A 21,765-nucleotide genomic window follows, 5' to 3' on the forward strand; every position below is an offset into this window, starting at 1 on the left:
CCTGACCCCCTTTCAACTTTGATCAGTCGGCGGGTGCTCTGATAAGGACCTGTCACTCACTTGCAAAGAGCGGGGTTATTCAACAGCAAATTGTCTCTTTGCAATTTGCAGATGCTCTCTTCCTGTGCTGTCTTGGAGGAAGCGTTCACAGCTCAGTGAAAACTAAAAGCCCAATGAGAATGGAAATATAGCACGTGATCTGTCCTTATTCATCGCAGCTCTTCATTTACTACACCACCACAGACGTGGACAGGGCTTGAATGCAAGTGCATTCACCTGATTAAAACAAGTCCAGAGTTTCCCGGAGGCAAAATTATTGTGTATTAGTGTTACCCTTCAGTCCCGTAGGCGAACATTGTGTTTCATTTAGCTTAATAATGACATGAGGCTTGGGCTTGATGAAAACCAGCTAAGAGCAGCGATGATAATAGAAACTAAATTCTGTATTTATGTAACACTCAAAGTGCTAGAAAATGTCTGTGGTGTTTCTGCAGACAAAGAGCCTAGGGAGTACTTATTTCTTAAAATACCAAAATCAGCCTTATAGCTCCAAATAATATCTAGCTTTAACAGTATGCATCCAACATAGACGCAAAGTGGCAGACACAAAGTTGTGCAAGAAAAAAAAAACCTCATCTCTCGATGCACGCTAAGTCAATTTACTACTGTGTGCTCCATTCCCTTGACAGCAAAGAGCACAGCAGATTGAAACGCCCTGTTCATATTTGCCATTTCTATTCATTAGGCTTTTTAAAAGATTACTTTTCTAAATTGTATTACTTAGGCCAATAATCATGCATAACAATAATAATCATGCAATGATTTCCTGAACCATCACCTTCCCTACAACGTGCTCCTGCTAAAAAGCATGAAAGGGTGAAAATGGTGTTCTCTACCAAAGCATCAGTTTTTTAGCAAGAACCATAATACGTTTAACCGAGGATTACGCGGGCATTATTGCTGGGAATCTAAGCTTCTGAACCAAGCTGAAGCCCAGATTGTGGAGCCGCTTATGGCCTCTAACCAGGCTTAAACAATCCATTATCCACAGAACAAATGGAACACAGCATTGTTGGGTTTTTTGTCAACAAAAGATCAACATCAGCAGCTCTGGCTTCATGTCACCGCATTGTCACGTTCCAAGTCTGACCTCTTCTGCCCTATTATTACAAGACTTTTCAGGCAAACTGGTCCCATTTATTAGCCAGCTTACTCTGTGACAACAGCCAGTTTCTGTGTAACTCTGACTCGAGGTCTCTCCAAGTTGTAAATGGGATTGGAAAGTGTCCACAATAGCTGAAACAATACCACCCCTCACCACACACCACTGGAGCAGGCAGTACCGTCTAGCCTGTCTACACGCTGCTGCCCTTCAGTCTTGTGCTGATCATATCTGGAGATGCTATGGTGACTTTGCCAGCTACACTCACTCAAACTCCTTCTCAACCTCTTCTTCTGTTTCTAATATCCGAGGTATCATGTCTCTCTCACCGCCTCTGTTTCTCTGTCTAAATCCTCAGACAGTCTTGCCTTCTCTCTGTCTCCAAACCCGTCTCTCTACTCCCTACTATCTCTTATTCTCTTCTGCTGTGCCTCATAGCTGTGCCTTCCTTTCTTCTAGCTAGCTTTTATTTGACCTCTACTTAAAACTCCTCCATCTCTCGCCGTCCTTCTGTATTTCTGATCCCAGAAACCTGCACCTGAAATCGATATTCTTTCCCATTCAACAGGCAGTATGGTAACAAAAAGTATAAGACACGATCATTGACTGAAGGAAACATGGCATGAAGTGAGAGAGAGACAGACAGAAACTGAATGTTTACCAGCAGATTTGTGCCACTGAGTTTAACAGTGAATCTTAATTCCTTCACCAGATACCAGAAATTACAGTGCGCATTCATGACAACTGCTGATGCAAGTGGCAGAAAATCTTATGGAGGTTGTGTATCATGGGTTTGGATTTTCCAATTATGCACTACTGTGTTCATAAAAAGCCAAGCAGCATCTCATAATGCAGACAAAAATCAATGCTTCATGTTCCCCGGCTGCACAAAAGGGTATGCTTTGTCCTTTTTAGCATAAATGATGTGTGAATGAATTGCAAGCATAGTCTCTAACATCACATGGTCCAACAAGAGTGCCTATATGCATATTTTCCACACCCTCCATTGCTAAATGCCCAAAAATACCAAACCTGGGTTTGGTATTTTTGGGCTTTGAGTTTGCATATTTTTGCCTCGTTAATTGTTATAAATGTTTTCAATGAATGCAGATTAAACTACTTCTTCTAATTCCTATAACAGAGTTGTCTATTGCGATGAATGCAGCTCTATACATCTGTTACTTCTGACAGCTACTCACCGGCCAGATGCTGCCACTGATTAAGCTCAAAAGCGCCAAAAGCCACCCCAACCTTCGCCCATATGTCACTCAATTCTAATTAAGATGGTTTGGTTTTAATTAAAGCAGCACCTAATAAACAAGGTTTTTATATTTCTATTCACACTTAGTTTGGGACTGTTTAAAGGAGCAGCACAGTACATTATGCATTTTTTAAAATATACACACACCAGATACTTTATTAGATACACCTTGGTAGTACTAGGTTGGACTGCCTTTTATCCTTCAGATTGAAATGATCTGAACTTTTTGACATAGTGTGTTATCCTGCTCCAAGCAGACATGAGAAGATGTGGTCGTAAAGGGAAGGACACGGTCAGCAGCAATGTTCATATATGCTGTAGCTTGTATAAGTTCCTGAGTTGGTACTAAGGGACCCAAAATGGACCAAGATAGTATCCCCCACACCACCACCTGCCTGAGCTGCTGATACAAGGCAGTATGGAGCATCGATTAGTTGTAATGAGTGGTTATATGAGATGCTCTCACCTTCCTCTCAGCTTGAAGCAGCTGTCCTTCTCAATGCATTTTCACAGAGAACAGCTTCTCGTGGGATATTTTCATTCTTTTTAAGCCCTAGAGTCGGCTGCGTCCCAGCAGATCAGCAGTTTCTGAAATACTCAGACCACCCAATTTGGCATCAACAACCATGCCACGTTTAAACCTCAGCATCTTCTGAGTTGCTGCCATGTGATGTATTGTGCAGTATTTCAGGTGCATAATTATACTATTTCTCATCCGCGTAGTTTGTCATTCAGCCAGTGTTATACTTTCTAATTCATAAGCTGCACTTCACCTTGTAAAAGACAGCTTCTTAACTCTTTCTAAACCCTTACATCCCCTCTAGGCTTTCTTCGCCATGTATATTCAATGTGCTACACAGACGAGGAGTTCTGTGTTTGAATCATGTGTTATCCGTTGTACTCTGATCTTGCTTATGCATCTTTTGTTCCCCCTGATTTCATTTTCCAGAAGAGCTGTCAGGCATGTGGACAAAACTGCCTACCACATGGTGTCGGAGTAATGAACAATTTATGTTCCGCCAGTTGAGATCCACAATCAGAAACCATCTCCATAAATTGGCAACAAAAATATTCAAACAACAATTTAAAAAGCGCTGATCAACCACAAGTCAAGCAAACACAACAACAAATAGAGGACCAGCAAACTGAGAGCTGAACTTGGACTCTTTGATATAACATGTTCCTAATGATTGATAAACATGACTAAGTATCACAGTATAAGTTTCATCATAACCTTGCCTGATTTAAATTTGACCCCTTCAAGATCATCTACTCATGCACCGAAGGACCACTTCCATTCCTGCCCATATTTTTTTACGTCACTTCCTAGTAGTCTGTTATGACCACTTGTACTGTGCATGCTGCAGTTTTACCATGGACTTCAAATATGTGCAGGGTCACTGGTTTTCATACAATAGTTTCCAGTTGACAAAGCCACATTTTCAAGCACTCCTTATTACCATTTTACAGTATAACTCCTCCTTTCACTTTTTTTTCAAACGATCTTTTCAGTTTTAAGAAAAATACACGTCTCTGTTTTCAGAAAAGCACATGGACCTGATGCAAATGAAGCCTCCGATCTCTTACGAATGGAGACCAAACACTTCTTCCGCTTTGTCCTCTCTGCCCTCACTACCATGGATAAAATAAGATTTACCGCAATTTTCTTTCCATGATGTCTGTGAACTGTTCTTCACAGAAGTAGAAAGGCCTAATTAGGCAATCCCACATGGACCCTGAGCTTTAATCACACCCTAATGTTCACAGCCTGGTGCTCTAAGGGTAAACATACAAAAGGCAGACATGGATTTGCACACACAGATCTATGCCTTCCTTTATAAAAGGTTTTGCTTCTAAAGTGTCTTTAAAATACAAATTGAGTATTACAGGCCCTAGCTATGCATTTTAATTTATTTTACAACTTACAAGCATACAATGGGAACAATTTCAAAAGATAAAAAGATCCTTGAGGTTAGCAAAATGGTAATTAGCCAATCAAAATCTTGAGTCATAAAACAACAAAGGCTATAACAACACCAGTTTGCTGAGTTTTCCATGAAGAACTTTGAAAATCCTCCATGATTTGTTTTCTGTTTGAACTCCTATCACCATGCAAGACGTGACGCAGACCATATATAACCATAACTATATATACAAGTTTCTGGTATGCTTGTGACCAATGAATTTTAAATGCAAGCATTAGCGATTTACTCATTTTCTTCAGAATTAAAAGACTGGGAGGAGACACAAACAGAGCCTTCCCAAAGGTGTGCCAGTCCCAAAGCCTGGATAAATAGGAGGGTTGCATCAGGAAGGGCATCCAGAGTGAAATCAAGCATGCAGACACATCTGCTGTGGGAATCCCTTTTGAAACAAACGAGAAGCCAAAAGCGTCTGTAATCATTAAAGTATTTACTAAACAAAAATTGGTGACATCATGTATATTCATTCATTAAAATTCAGAGTTTCTTTTCCAACAGTAACAAGCTCAACACCAACAGCACATATAAAGAAGCCAAATGGCATTCAGGCTGGATTGGCGCTATGGTCAGCTTGGACATCCCCAGTAACTTCTTATTTGGCCTCCAATATACTAGAGCTGTCTACCAGAGTTCTTGTACCTGTCTGCCTCAGTAATCTGCCAGGGAGCAGACAAACATCAGTGGGCCTTATCTCTACTTCTCAGGAGCAGCCAGGGAAGGAGGCAGGTAGCCCAGAGGCAACAGAGACAGGAGCAGACTGGTGCAGGCTCGTGAATTCAGTCAGCACACAAATAAAAGCAGTTAATCAAACGCAGGCATACACAAACATCTATACACACCACAGACATGCCAAAGCACATAAAAGGTATTCTGGAAATAAGGAACTGAGCGCTATTTTATATCTGCTAAACTTAATGCACTGAACCTGCTGTAGTGTAGTCCCAGAATAAAAACGTGAAGTGAAAATGAGCTTAATAGGTCTTAACGAGCATGACGTACAAGAACTAGTTCAATATTTCCAATAATAGAGAATGGTGTAGTTGTCACATACTGAGTGGCTAAAATGCAACATTTTCACCAAAGATTCCACAAGTGGGCAGTGAAATTGAAACCATATGCTCAATCCACTTCCTTTGAGCCAAAGTCAATAAAAAGTCAAATTCTGTTAGTAGTAGATTTCATGGGGCACTCGAGCCTCAAAGAAATTCAATGTCTGTACAGCACACTGTGTGTTCCAGCATTTGTATTCACAGCAAACTGGACCTGTGGGAGAATGTGGTGGCTTAAAAATATGAAAAGCGAGTCCTCCTGAATATGAATAGCAGTTTGGTTTTACTGTTACTGACACACATAAGAGTTAGTAATATGACATAGGCTAAATCAGTGTTCTTATTTTTGGACCGTGCCTACATGTGTGGGTGTGCACATGTGGAGAAGAGGATTTTTTTCCTTGCAATAATTGAAAAGTTTCAAATGGAAACATGTTATTCAACGTGCTTTCAAAAAGGCTGACTATGTAACAGCTTTTACAATCATTTTAGCGTGTGTTAAAAGGTAGGAATTTCTTTCAAATGTAAAGGATTTTAGATCAACAATCTGTGGGGTCTAATATAGAGTATGTCATTACACAAACCGTACTGAATTGGTTGTTGATCCAAACTCATTTAGCTGTCTTCTTATGACATTTCTTTTTGGTCTTGATAGTGTACAGCTGTCAGCAGAATCCTCCAGATGATAGTGCATCCTTTCCTTTAAGCAAGTATGACAAAAAATGACAAAATTTCCCAGGGGAACCCACCCAAGGGATTAATAAAGTTTTATCTTATCTTATCTCTTATCTTATGTAGCAGAGGTCATGGCGAAAATAGAGGGGTGGCCCTGCGAGGAAAGAACAGAAAGTCACCACATGCTTAAGTTGTCATACCCGCTTTTATGCTGTGCGTGCTTTTATGATCTGTATGTAAGACAAAAGGTTACATTCAAGTCGCTGGCACGCTGTCATCTGGAGCTTTGTTTACTTGCTCAAAAACAAAGAGAATTTCAGATGGGACGTGCTTGGCACCATCACCCGACATTCACAAAGGTGCGTCAGGTGTTCTGTTGTAAAACTCAAGTAGCCTCTTTTAACATTGCATTGAATCTAACCGAAAAGGTCGATTAGCTCACGCAAAACTGTTAGATCACACTTCATGTAGCATCAGTATTCAAAGCCACACTGGACCTCTTTCTAACTACAGAAGCCAATATTTTCTTTTAAATTTTAGTGTTACTATCTTGAGGTACAGAAATGATAGAGTTTGTTCATAAAAAAAAGTTAAAATGTGATTACAAATGAGTTTCTCTTTCTATTGTTGGGGGGGGGGGAAACTTATAGTATGTACTAGTGGTGCAACGGATCACGGTTGATCCGTAATCCCAACCGATCCCACTCCACGGTTCGGCACGCACGTGATCCGAAGATTCGAAAAAGAAGGAAAAAAAGTATGTGTATGGTGGGCGTGGTCAGTCTGTCAAGCAATAGTTATGGCCAGCGCTAGCGGTCCAAGTGGAGGAGCAGAGGAGTTTGCGGCATTTAAGCAGCCATTTGCTCCCCAATCCTACCGTGCTAAAGCTATTACAAAAGCTACTGGGGTGTTTAGCTCCAGACATGAGGCCCTATTCCGTTGTGCAAAACAAGGGGTTTAAACTATGATGAACGTGCTTGAGCCACGCTATGATATCCTGTTGCGTGTCCGCTTCAGTGACAAGATCGTACCCAGGTATGTATGAGCAGGAAAAGTTTAAAGTTTTGGCTGAACTGTCCCATGTATCGTCTGTTGCCCAACTACAAATGGGTGGACCTCCAGAGCAACGGAAAGATACGTGACCGTGACCGCTCATTATATCACAGCGGTGTGTTGGATACAAAGCCCTGTACTGCCCTATATTGCACCTTAATTTGTTTTTATATAATTGCATGGAATGAGTATTGAGTTGAATGTTTTTTAATGGGCAAAAAAATATTTAAATAAGTTAATAAGTAAATGTTAAAATTTTGTCTTTTTTTCTTTTTTTTGCTGATCCGAAAATTGATCCGATCCGTGACTTAAAACCGTGATCCGATCCGAACCGTGAGATTTTTGATCCGTTGCACCACTAGTATGTACTGTCTAGTAACTGTAGCCAGCGTGTAATTAAATCCAGAGCCAAAAAGGAACATTTTGCACAGTAACAACAGTGAGTATCTCAGAAAAATAAGTCTGTGAAGGTTCTCAGTCATCCAGGTCATCGTAGTCTAAGGAGCTTGGCAAGAAAAGTGTCTGGACATCCTTGAGTTGCTTGAAGACGTTTCACCTCTCATCCGAGAAGCTTCTTCAGTTCTAAGGTCAAATGGTGGAGAGTCCCAGATTTAAACCCAGTGGGAGTTTCCCCCCAAAAGGGACAATGGACCCCCTAATGATCCTCTACCTAATCACCTGAGCCAAGGTGTGAAAGCGGGTGTGGGTCACAATCAGCCATGGTTTCGTGTGAGCTCATTGTGAAACCTGGCCCCACCTTATCATGTGATTTCCTGAGGTTGGATGGTCCAGGATGTGGGCCACTTCACAAGCGCATGGCACAACATAGAAGAGCCACCTCCACGGGACAAGACTCAGCAGTTCATTTGTATCTAAAGGACAAAGGTCACTCTTTCGAGGACGCCAACGTTCACATTTTGGACAGAGAGGACAGATGGTTTGAAAGAGGAGTGAAAGAAGCCATCTATGTCCACTGTGAGCGACCATCTTTGAACAGTGGCGGTGGTTTACGACACCAACTGTCTGCCATCTATAATCCAGTTTTGAGATCCCTTCCCAGACGCCTTAACGCCCACTCACATCCTGGGCCATCTGACCTCAGGAAATCACATGATAGGGTGGGGCCAGGTTTCACAATGAGCTCACACGAAACCCTGGCTGATTGTGACCAACGCCCGCTTTCACACCTTGGCTCATGTGATTAGGTAGAGGATCATCAGGGGTCCTTTGTCCTTCTTTGGGAGGAAACTCCCACTGGGTTTAAATCTGGGACTCTCCACCTTTTTTTTTTCCGATCATGGGGCCACCACTCTACCTACTGAGCTATCCCTGCCCCCTTGACTGACTCCCCTGACTCTCCACCTTTTTGACCTTAGAACTGAAGAAGCTTCTCGGATGAGAGGTGAAACGTCTTCAAGCAACTTAAAGAAGTCCAGACGCTTTTCTTTCCAAGCTCCTTAGACAGTCCAGGATCAGGAAAACGTCTGATATAAAAAAGAGTTATATCTAAACTTGTGGCTAGAAAATGGGTGTAGGTGACGGAAGTTCATCTACAAAAGGAAAAAAGAAAAGACAGAAAATGCATTTTTATGGATTCATTTTACACGTGCGGACAAAAATGCCTCCGCTGAAGAAATCTCAATAAAGTAATCCCCTTTCATGCAAACAGTGTTAAATTATAGTACAATAAGCAGCTTTGTGATATAAAATAAGTCCAGTTTTTCCTTTAGTTATTTTGCAAAAAAGAAAGTGTGTGTCACTGTTAGATTGCAGCAATCTGTTTGTTTTATTTATTCTTTTATTTTTTTTCAAGGACTAAGGACAGAGGACCATACAATTTGGACTTCACAATCTTCACAAGCCCTTTAATTACAGTAGTTACAGGCACTGTAAGAGCTAGTATCTCTCTAGCAGCTTGGGATTACTTGACCCTTGAACCTTTTCACACTAAAGCTGCTCCACGCTTCCTCACAGGAAGTTTTTATAAAATGAAAGCTTAGCTCCCGACAGCTGATCATCTGCATTTTCACTGCAGTCTAAAGACACTGGAAGATGAGGCAATTTAGTGCACTCTTATCAGAAAAAAAGCAATGTCTGCTCTACATTTGGGAATCTGCTCTGTTCTTGTGTCAGATCTGTGTGTCTGCGGACATTGAGCGCTGTAATCGCACAGGAAGCAGAGAGGCCACAGCAGTCAGATGAAGCTTCAGCCACATTCACACAGAATCTGGTAATGTAGCGTCTTCTGCCGTGGTTACATGGAGGTGTGGGTGTGTTTGTTTGTGCTTTATAATGTAACCTCTGCTAAGCAAGCAGAAAATAAAGTTTTATTTCAGCCATTCACACCTTTGTTCTCATTAAAGCTCTTGTTTTCCCTTGACTCTCTAGCTCACTTGACCACCATAAATCAACCATGAGGAGGGCAAGTCTGAGTGTTGTGTTTACAAAAAGGAACTTGATTTTTACCCAGAAGATGAGATTGTTGACCATGCGGAAACCTTTGGGACTGAAAAATAAAGGCCAAAAAGTTCTTCTAGTGGCCACCTGAGGTTGGACTCCAAAAGCAGGTTCATGCCCACTCATCCTGATGTTTAAATATCCAACTTTACAGCATCATCTTTACTGCCTAGTGCAAAAAGTGGTTTTGATCAGGCCTTATTGGATGTTAACGACCTCATAGCACCATTTGAACCCAATAGAGCACTTCACTCTCATACTGCTGGTTTACTTTGGTTCCTACAGTATTTAAAAGTAGAATGGGAGGCAGAGCTTTCAGCTTTCCACTCCCAGTTTGGATTCAGGAGACAGACACTCTCTGTACTTTTAGAATTGGGCTTAAAAATGTTCTTTTTAATAAAACACAGTTAGGGCTTCTGTAGATATCCTGCAACAGGCTTGGGCTTCTTACCACGATGCATTATTTGTTTTTACTTCACTCACTGTTTTTTACTCACTGTGTGTTTATAGTACATTTTGCTTTTAATCATTACTTACTATTAATCTCTGGCTCTCCTCTACAGTGTGTCTTTATCATATCTTCCCCCCCTCACCCCCAACCATTCATGGAAGATGGCTGCCTTTCCCTGTGTCTGGTTCTGCTGGAGGTTTCTTCTTGTTAAAAGGGAGTTTTTCCTTCCCACTGTCTCCATGTGCTTGCTCATAGGGATTCATCTTATTATTGGGGGTTTCTCTGTATTATTGCAGGGTCTTTACCTTACAATATAAACCACTTTGACACAATTGTTTCTGTGATTTGGCACTATATAAATAAAAATGAATTGAATCTAGTTTTTCTGCTTCAGAAAAAATTTGAAACACAGAGTTTGTTTCAAATTTTGGTGCATGAAATTAAAGACTTATAAAGCCTGTTAATTAATAATCTCTGTCTCTGCACTCATACATCGCATGGATGCAGCTTGCTAACCAAGTGTCTTAGTGTTTATATATTCATAGTCATAATGATATATTGACCACATAATCCAAATACGGTGATTTCTGGTTTGAAAAAAAAAAACAGAAAACTCACATGACAGTGGCAAAAATGCTAATGATTAAAAATGAAAAATCCTGCCACAAGCATGAAAGTGGCTTTTTGTATCTTTTATGAAATCCTGAAAACACCACCAGTAGTTTACCACTGAAACTTCGTAAAAATGAAAAAACACTACTCCGAATTAAACTGGGATGTTTTTGGTGTAAAAAAAATTAACTGGAACTTTTTCAGACCTGGAAATTTCTCAAGTTTCCAACTGAAGTTGGAGTACATCGGAACTGAACGTCTCCCATACCGTTGTGTTGCTCTGCATGTTATTTCGTGAAGTCAGATTCGCCTTTTTGTTACGCACGTTTATTTTCTCCACCCCCCCCCTGATCTGCTTCTAATTCAGTCAGTGTTTCTTCTGCATTTTCCAGAATTACTTTCAACAACTCCCAGAGAACTTGCCTGGCCTTCGGCTTACACTTTTATTTATAGATGCAGCGAGCAATACAGCATACTAATCACAATACTAAGAGCAGAAGCGCGTTTTCCCTCGCTGACTTGCTTCTTCAACTCACAAGAGCAACACTGGGTCTTTTGGAGCTGCTGACAAAATTGGAGACGTGGGCGGCAATTCAAAGGTCTATCCTAGTGTTTACCAGTGATGTTTTAGATTGCTGATATTTTTCCACTTGAATTAACCTCTTGAACCCAAATATTACCCTCAAATAGTGCCAGTATTATAAAAGCATTTTACTTCAATTTATAGTAGACTACTGTAGAAAAACAGATTTTCTCTGCTATATGGACGCTTTGTTTAAAGGATGCTTCTGTACAAGTTTCTTATATTTGGGGACAATAACCACATGTGATGTGCAACTTTAAATTTCAGTGGAAATATGCTCACATTTGTGAAGTTTTTTTTAATACAAAATAAATATTGACATTCAGCATGGTGTATCCCTCTTACACACCCTACAGCCCACAGATGGCAAAAAGACCTTAGTCTAAACTCATTGTCATTCACCATTTCCTCTCTTTCCTTTACTCTCCGCGCTGTCATTAAACAGGGCAGGTGAGTGGCGGCTGATTACCAAACATCTTTTCCTACCTTTGATCTCCTGAGGTGTGGGGCTCTAATCCATCTTGCAGCACAGGAGGCTGTCTGATCTAGGTGGTTGTGGTAGCCACTTAGCTCCTCCTCATCTCACATACACATATAGTATGTGTCCCCGGCTCTTGCAGAGGGTACACACACAAGGAAAAGAAGATGGAGCTGCTACTTACAGGCACTCTGTATGAGAGAAAGGGAGGGGGAGGGGGAGGGGGGGGGGGGAGAGAGAAAGAAATATGAGTCAGAGGAGAGAAAGAAAAAAATGAATAGGTTTATTTGAAGCGCATACACACAGACCATAACCAGGTAATCTAAGCCTTTAACTTGCACCGGGCATCAAAAGATGTATACATTTTTGTTTTTTTGTCCTCCTCAGGATTCTTAGGTAACTACATATTTTCAAAAGCAACCACATAATGCATTTTAAATCAGGTTTGTGATCAGGTAACTCCCATTGCAGTCCAGATATTAATGCTGAGGACATCCATTTATCTCGCATACAGTAAGTTTGAAATCTGCACAGTTTCAAAGTTCACAGTCCCAATTTGCTGATGGTCTTGTTTTACTGTTTGTCCCTTACTCAGCTAGATCCCCTTCCTCTTTATAAAGCACATCCAACATTTTTCACACTGTCACCGCACATACTTTGAGCAGCTTTGGGAGCTCATCAGCATTCAAAACAACACCTAGCACCCAATATTCCAAGACAATTTTTGCAGTAAATGAGAAAGCAAATGTCACTTCAAGATGAACATTAATCTCATGTCATTGCATTTTAATGGCACCCTTACTCAGGGGGGAATTAAACCTCTCCCCAGAGATCAACCCCAGCGCTTTGCACCACAGTGAAATTGTCGTCTTTTGTTAGCAGATTCAGTACCTGCCATGCAACTTTCAGCACACACCAACTTACCATGCTTCCTTTGAGTGAACATAAACATCAAGTCATGGAGAGCACTTGCTGAAAGCTACATTTTCTTTGTCATAAGCAGAGCTTGCAGCAGCCCACTGTGATTGTCAGAGTTCTAAGAAAATGAATTATAAACAATCTGACAGACAGTACTGCATTCAAATGACCTTTGTGCACACTTCTTTTTTTGGCTGCCCACTATAGTGGATCCATTTCCATCTCACCTTATCGTTAGCATCGTCCTCTATCATTCTAACCTTTTGCATGTCCTCTTTCACTACATCCACAAAGTCTTCGTCTTTTTCTCCTTCCTGGCAGCTCCACATCTGACATCCTTTATCCAAAATATCCACTCTCCCTCCTCTGCACATGTTTAGACAATCTCAGCCTTGCCTCTCTAACTTTGTCTCCAAAAGGCTAAACCTGAGCTGTGCCTCTGATACACTTATTTCTAATCTTGTCCATTCTGGTCACTCCCAATGAAATCTGCAGCATCTTTAAACTCTGCCACCTCCACCCCCAGCTCCGCCTCCTCTCTTTTTGTCAGCCAAACCATACATCATAGGTGGTCTCGCTACCATCTCGTAAACCTTCCCTTTCACTCTTGCCGCTATCCTTCAGTCACAAATCACCCCTGATACTCCTCTCCACCCACTCCACCCTACCTGCGCCCTCTTCGCAACCTCTCCTGTGCACTGTCTGTTAATTTTGGATGGTTGACCCCAGGTTTTTAAACTCTTCCACCTTCACTTCCTCTGCTCTTGGATCTTCACTGTTAGAAATGCCCTATGTGCTCCCATCTTCCAAAAAATCCTATTATGCAGCCAATAGAAAACAATTTGGTTCTGGTAGTTTGTCTCTTGTAGATTTCATATTTTGCCCATTCCTCAGTAGGAACGCTCTACTATATAACAGATACTGCTACTGTGCAATGATAACAGACACAGAGAGATACTGGGAGCACTGCTACTCCACCAGCTTAGATTTGTCCTGAAAGTCCTCCGGTGGCAAAGCTATTTTACAAAGATGAATCAATTGTTGTGCTCAAAGCGATGTTTCATTCGGCCCGGAAATCCACTTGTCTCTAATTACTTGCAAAAAGTTTGAAAGAATATATGCATCTTATGCATTTAGCTTTAGAGTATTATAGTAGGAGCAGAATAAAAGGTTAGATCAAATGAATATCTGGAGCTCTTGGAGGGGATGTGGGATAAATAGTAATAGGAAAACTTTTGAAGTGCTGACATATGTAAAGTTTCAGCAAAAAGGATATTGTTGCTGAATGTTCCTTCGCCCTGCTCTCCCCTCCAACTCATTTCACTCCCTCTTCCTCCTTTTTTATTTCTGTTCTTTTATCTGCCTTAAAGCTTTAGGCTGCTGTATACAAGCCAAAGGTACAGAATCCATTTCCCACCAAAACACTGCCCAGAGGACTCAAATCTCTATTGTACGACCTGCCCTACATTGAATAAACTGGGCTATTGCTCTCAAATGTCATCATGTGGAGATATTTCACATCATGTACTGTGGACTGTGGAATACACTAAATTAAAACATGAAATAAAGAGAACTATGTTCTGAATGCTTAAAAGTTAAAAAGTACCAGAACTACTAAGAGCTTCCCATCAGTAAATTTGTTTAAAAAATAAAAACATGTGTTTAATTTTATATATTTATCTGACTAAATCCCCTGAGATGTACATGTGTGCAAATAGCTACACCATGACACGTGCATTTAGTATGTTAAAAGAATTAATCCACCCTGTTTTGGTGGAAAAATGTTTGTGAGCGGTATGCTTGTGATGTAGTAAAAACACCCCTGATGAGCAAGCTGCAGGGTGTATTTTAAAATATACACAACCACTGCAGAGCCAAAGCTACATTATGAGAAGACCTTATGAAATTGTTCTCATGTATCTTGGACCATCTGCACAGCAAGATGATTACCCTTAGGCTTCAGTCCTCCTGCACGTTCTCAACTCTAAATTTGTAAGTAGTAATTGCAAAAACAGTGGGTAGATAAAGCTCGCAGATAAAATGTTCAGAAACATATTGAACATCATAAAAAAACATGCATATTGTTTAATTAGGAAGTTACAAAGTTACTCGATCCATCCCTTTCTATAACCCCAAACCTAAATGAGCCAAAGGCAAGTCAACACTCCCGTGGTAAAGGTTTATGACAAACAAGCATATCGTAGCTGTGGAAGAACAAATAGTGGGTGATTTATCAGCACTGAAAAATAAGCCTCATTTTTAGACTGGTCTTTATTTTTACCACAAGAAAAAAAATCTATTTCAGTCATAATAAAATTAGTAATGGCTGAATTTAATTGAGACGCTTATTATTATTAATATTATTATCATTACAAGTAACATCTGTGCTGTTTCTGCAATAGATTTTGCAAAATCAACACTATTTTTCTCCCACCTATTTAGGAAAATCATCATATCTTATGCAAACAAACAAGCAAACAAACTGCTACTTTTATCCCACTCTAACTGCAGTTGCAAGTGTAGTTGCACCCCAAACATGTACCTATATTGGTGTGTGGATACGTCAGTGCAATTTAAAGTGTACTCATACATTTTATTTATAGCCTGTAAGTCAAAGTCACCAGAAGTTTTTTTTTTAACCTTACCTTCCTCTACAAATGAGAAGCTGTCCAAACTCAACTTGTAAAAAATGCCCTCAAAAGCAGTTTTATGATAATTTACCTTTGAATATGTTTTGAGCATTGCAATAGTACATGACATATGCAGATTGATATTTCACCATGAAATCAATGCAATATGAAAAGGGCAGGAGAGAGGTATGGATTTTTCTGTTTTTGCTTTGGCACGATCATCAATCCCTATAGGTGATCAGGGAAAAGGGGAGAAAAAGGGAAGGATGAGCGAGAGAGCCGCTAAGAGTTGCTGCACTGTACCCACTACAGTGCAGTAAAGCGACCCACCACTCTGACATTTGTTTTAGCAGAAAACATTGCAGCAACAACTATGATCAAAATTTCTAACCTAACGATTTTAGGACACCCTCATGCAGGTTTGGACACAAAACAGGAACACGTATTCTGAGTGTCTGTATCTGGACTTATAATGAACTCTTTTTAAGATGTTATAAACATTTTCACTTTGTTGTGCGAACTTTCCCTTCAACCTATAAACTAATGTATATTGGTTTTAATGCTCAAAGGATTGGATGATCAACAGAAAATGTCTGTATTAATCACTTGTGTGTAATTTTGCATTGCAAATAACATCAACGTGACCTAATTTTATCTTTGACGATTTGCTCTCAATCTTATTTGATAGCAAATTAACCATCTTTGGGTGTTTCGCCTTTTGCCTAAAAAGAAAAAGAAAATACCAAAGAATAGCTAGAACAAGATAAGACATTGTATTAGTTCCAGCTGTTATTTGACTCTGACCAGAAAAAAAAAGATCATATTAAACTCCTGTAATGCAATAAAGAGCAAAAAAACAAAACAAAACAAGCCAAGGCTTCATAACAACTAGTTAGTGATTCTTGGTGTTTTAAAATGAGCTGAGCTAAATTTCAGTCTGCAAATGCAAAGATAGAAGAGTTTCAGAATAAAGGTATCAGTTTATTTGGAAGCAGACACTCATAAGTTTACCACTAGAGAGCACCACTCTGGATGATATATCACAGACTGAATTTAAAGTAGTAAATCGGGAGAATGATGCATCCCCTAAGGCACTTTTTTTGTTTTCTAATGTTTATAACTTTGAGATTCTTGGTCTGCCAGGCAGCTTGTGGTCAGATCTGCCAACTCTGTTCTTAATACTGAACTCTGTAGCTTTGCCTCTAGTTATGAAGGAATATAGCTTCCTATCGGTCTGTGCCATGACCCCAATTGGAGAACCATATTCAATGCAACACACAGGAGAGATGAGAGGCGGCAGGAAGCTGCTCAGGCTGGCTGCCGGGGATAGATAATGCTTTTAGAATTCACGAGCTGTCATCACACCGTCCCCGATACTAACCCATCCCACTCCACTTCCATCAACCCCCAGGTGGCAAAGGGACATTAGGTGAAAAGTTCTACGCAGCGATACCATAAATATGCAGGCATGAAGAAACAAATCCTCACCGTTTTAGCTAACAACCCACACGTTACTGTGTGCTAAATATGGCCCGATTCAGGCAGGCAAACAGATTTAATCAAAACAAAGCCGTAATCCTTCCATTGTTTATTAATCTAGCGGCCAGAACGTTTTTGTCAACATTTTCGGTGACAAATTTCAGTAAGAGCTATGTGTTTTCACAACTGCATCTGCTAAAGGCAGAAACTGTGGAAACTGGGTGACAGACACTGAGGATGTCTGGTGTAAAAGAAACTGGGTTAGTCTACTGGTGATTAGGTATGCTACCATGTTCATTCTAGCAGGATACACTTGAACTGATACATTTTTTTGGCCTGTGCCTTTTTGTAACTTGGCCAATAAGTGGAAGATATTATGACCGACTGGGCCTTACACAGTCAAATCACAGTCATGCTATGTGAGGTGTATAGAAGTTTAATGGCTAACACCTTCTTCAGCCAGAAGAGGTAAATAGACATGTCCTTCTAAATAAATGTGTGTGATAATGAGAATGACACACATGCATGAATTTAAAGAAGCTTTAAAGAGCAACGCAAACACAGCATGCTTAGGAAGCTCCTTTGGAGCTTTGTCACCCTGGTAGTTTTATGTAGCAGTCATACCCATGTCAAAGGAGTTTGCAAAGAAAAGCGTCTGGACTTCTTTAAGTTGCTTGAAGACGTTTCACCTCTCATCTGAGAAGCTTCTTCAGTTCTAAGGTCAAATGGTGGGGAGTCCCAGATTTAAACCTAGTGGGAGTTTCCCCCTAAAAGGGACAAAGAACCCCTGATGATCCTCTACCTAATCACATGAGCCAAGGTGTGAAAGCGGGTGTGGGTCCCAATCAGCCAGGGTATCGGGTGAGTTCATTGTGAAACCTGGCCCCACCTTATCATGCAAATTCCTGAGGTCAGATAGCCCAGGATGTGAGTGGGCGTTAAGGCGTCTGGGGAGGGAACTCAAAACTGGATTATAGATGGCAGACAGTTGGTGTCGTAAACCACCGCCTCTGTTCAAAGATGGTCGCTCACAGTGGACATAGATGGCTTCTGTGTTCCACTCACAGGTGGAGTGAGCTCCAGCAGGTCCTGAATCCTCGTCAGGATGTCCTCGACGAAGGCATTCATGTGTTTACTGCCAACAGAGAGCGGTAAACGAACACCATACCCATATGGAAAAGAAATAGAAAAAACTTATAAAAGACTTGCGCAAGATGTGGCCTACTTCATATAGTGAATCATATAAGGCTTATATGATTTCCTCATGAAAGTGGCCACTTTCTCATTACTTTCATATATTGTTTTATTAAGTATCCAAAACATACAAGTTTCATTTATATAATTTTTCAAGGGATCTTATATCTTGTATTTTTCACTCTGTTTTCATATATGTTTCACACAAGACAGATACAAACTTTATAATATATATATATATATATATATATATCTTTTCCATATGAGATAGCTCAGGTCGCTGTATTGTGAACCCTACAGACCTTGTGACTCTGGTCATCATCTGATCTTGGCATTTCTAGTTTGGACTTTGCAATAAAATGGTGTTAACAGATCAGAGCATAGTTACTGGATGGACTGTGAATGTTTAAAAAAAGTGGTGACTAAAAGATGAATGACTGGGAGAGATGGTAAAAGTGTAAAGGTGTGTGACTGAAAGAAAAAGGAAAGATGAAGCAGCAGGAGCAGGGAGGGGAGCTGGAGAAGTTGAGCAAGTGGCGAACTGCCACGTTGGGCTTTGCAGGACAGAACAGACTCATTTAGGCGTCTGCAGTCGATGCTGCTGAATGGCAGTAGTGCTTCCTCTGCTGCTGGTTTCAGGGACGTGCCCTGAGTGTAGAGCAGCCTCCTTCCTGTGGCCTGCGGCCTTAAATCAGTTCTGCACTAGACACACCAATGGGCAGTTGCACACACGCTTTCTCCCACTGTTTCCCTCTCACTCGCTTTCTCGTGGCCAGCAGTGGTGCCCCATTTGTGCATCGTCACCCCAGGCTGAGACTTAAGAAGACAATATTGATGCTGAACTTTCAAGGTAGAAAAAAAAATACTAAAACAGATTGAGTAACAGAGCCCACGGAGAGGTACCAGTCAATGGGGAACCCTCAAAAAGACATCCAGATATGACAGTGTCAAAGAGGAGCTTAGGAGCTTTCTCACAAAGCTCTAACTGATGCAATGCTATGGACATTTAGGAAACTGATGAGGTAGGCCTGAAGTGCACTGTCCTGCCAGCAGGGAAGGATTTCAGAGAGGCTTATTTGATCCAGGCAGCCAGCAGAGGCAGGCATCCACACTACATGTGTGTCCCTGCATCTTGCTTCAAGGCAGATAGAATTACGAAAGCAACATGGCGATGAATCACGTTGGGTTTAAGCCTACCCGAGGACACCAGCTGTTCGTGAATGCTACAGTTGTGCATGTTCATTTATAATAATGAATGGCCTGGAGTACAATATATTTCCCTGAGGCTATACAGGTATATGCATAATTTACCAACTTCCAGGAAAAGCAGGAGTACAGGACTAACTCGGGAAGAAAATGTTCTGTCAGAAAATCCTGTTGATAACAATGCAGCAGGCAAGAAATGTTTCAACAATTGTTAGAAAAAAAAAAAGTTAACTACATTTTTCAACATGATTCAAATTCTGCCTGTAAATCCATCACCGAGACAAGAACACAGACATTTGAGTTATGACCACCGCACAAAACTAATCTTGCTGTCACAAACCAAAAAATGACCCGTATCTGTTCAGACACATAAAACGTCCTGTTTTCTGAAAGACATGACAGATAGTGTTTCTCCTATCAATATGTCATGTTAGCTCGCATTATGTGACGTTAGCCTACCTTGACTGAGTTTTAACTGTCCAGTGCAATCACACTGTTGACAACAACATAATATGTCGTACTTCTCAACACTTCAATTTGCTAAATAAATCCCAAAGATTGTTCCGGTACAAGTTCTCAGCATCTTACGTGCATCATAAGTTATTCAGGATGTTGTGTACTTCCACACATCACCCATCACAAACAGGATTCTCAACAGGAACACCAAAGTATCTCACAGCCCCGTCTAAAGCTCTGCTCAGTCGGTTAAGATATCCACCCAATATCCAATGGAAACAGGGTAAGAGGTTGGGTATAACCTATACAGACGACCATCTATGGCTTTCTCGCTGTTGGACCACCACCGCATCACCATGCTGCTTCTATTCAAATATATATATATGCATGTTTTCTTTAAATGCACATGAAACAAATAGTTTTCCCATGTTTTCTTTGACATTTTGCTAATTAGATATTGGATATATATATTATATTTTTAATATTGAGAAAATATTGCATAGTTAAACATGCACCAATGATAAAACTATTTCAGTTCATTTCAATTGCCACAGAGAATGTATTTCATTATCGTGTCTTCTCCTGCTCCCGGTCTCATCTCCCTTCTTATAAGCAATGATTCATTAGTGTCGTTGTGTGCCAAAAGCTAATTTACACACTCCTGTGATCATTATGAGCTGCTTGCCCTAAGCGCTTCATAAAGTATCCATCCCTTCTATTGATCCAAGTCTATCTGTTATTCAAGTCTCCGGGTGATTCCAGCTTTGTTTTTCAGTTTCCTTCTCAACCTGCTTGCCTATCACAGCCACACAGACAACACACAGTAATGACTGTTTGATGAGATGCTTGACCATGAAGACTAGCTGACATTGAGAAAGGGCCTTGAGAGAGACATGCTAGTGTAGGCCAGTGGCCGCAGTGCATTCTGAGTTTAATTTATTAATGCATAAAGAGTTCTAATGTAAAAAATAAATAAATAAAAAGGGTCCTTGCGTTGGCTTGGGTTGTAAATTAAATCAACACAATCACAAATGCGTGTGAGACTTGTGGAGATGTGACAGCTCAAGTTCTAAAGAGCAAAAAACTTGTAATATGAATTTGATATTATGTCTGCTAGATAAGTCATCACATATGAGTCGCCGATGTCAACTATGTGCTTCTTTGGGCTGTTTAGAGTGACGAGCTATAAACCTAAGACAGATCATTTGCATTTCATCAAAACTGAAAACAAGCTGGTATTTAAAGAGTTAAATCAAATATTTGCTCAATTTCTCTCGAATATTGCAATCAATGGAGACAATATCATTGAGGCTTCAGGGTGTAATATTTCCTCTGTTCATTGTGTTTCAGTAAATTTTCATAAGCCTCATCTTTTTTGGTAAAATTGTCTTAACACGAAGAACCATCATTTTAATTATTATTTCAACCTTCAGGCTTAGACTGTCTGGCCTAATCTACGCTAAAAATCAATCGTGTTGATGAAGTTTGGTAATAAAAATGTGTTTTTAACAGCTGTTATGCATAATCAGTTGTTTGTCTCTTCTGATGATCTTATATCCATGCCTTGGATCAATTAAGTAACGTTTCGCACTTTCGGCAGTTGGCAGTTTTCATCCCAGTGTGACCTTGATGTCTTTGATTTAATGGAAAGTAGCTGAGATATGACAAGTGCATACAGGTTATTATAACTCTGGTTTAGAAGCCATGAGGGAGGAAACAAATTTGGATAAACAAAGTTATATTTAGGAAGACAATAAAGGAAAAAGAACAAATAATGCTGTGCAGAGCAGGCTGATTAATCACATTTTATTTTCAATTATGATTTCGGCTTGCAATGATTCCAAAAATAAGATAATCGAGAAAAAGTGATTATTATGCTGCATTCAGTTTTGCAATGATGCTATCCTTTTGTTTTGTGGTAAAAGCTCAGCCCAACACTTTTCTGTAGAGCAATGCATCACCATCCCTCTGCAAGAGCCTAAATACCCCGACTGCTAAGTAAGTGAATTTGGGCATTAGAGAGCCACCAGATCCATAACCTGTAAGGTTTCAGGCATCCAGGCTGTTCTCCTGCTGTATCCCACACATGCACTCACCCAACTGCAGGAAGCATGATGAA

At 40.4% G+C, this 21,765-nt stretch overlaps 1 protein-coding gene across 2 annotated transcripts in view; it reads right to left on the minus strand.

Annotated features, from left to right (window-relative positions):
- The window catches only part of grik4 (glutamate receptor, ionotropic, kainate 4), a 370,076-nt gene that overhangs the window by 265,416 nt on the left and 82,895 nt on the right, over window positions 1–21,765 (minus strand). For both annotated transcript variants that reach the window (XM_085430050.1, XM_085430049.1), the window contains exon 2: window positions 11,772–11,954. The gene's annotated coding sequence lies outside the window, so the exon portion shown is untranslated. The remainder of the gene's footprint in view (window positions 1–11,771; window positions 11,955–21,765) is intronic.

Source organism: Copadichromis virginalis, linkage group LG14 (assembly GCF_057382275.1).
Source record: "Copadichromis virginalis isolate Kocher_CV1m ecotype Utaka linkage group LG14, C_Virginalis_male_GT1.1, whole genome shotgun sequence".
In the NCBI taxonomy this organism is placed as follows: Eukaryota; Metazoa; Chordata; class Actinopteri; order Cichliformes; family Cichlidae; genus Copadichromis; species Copadichromis virginalis.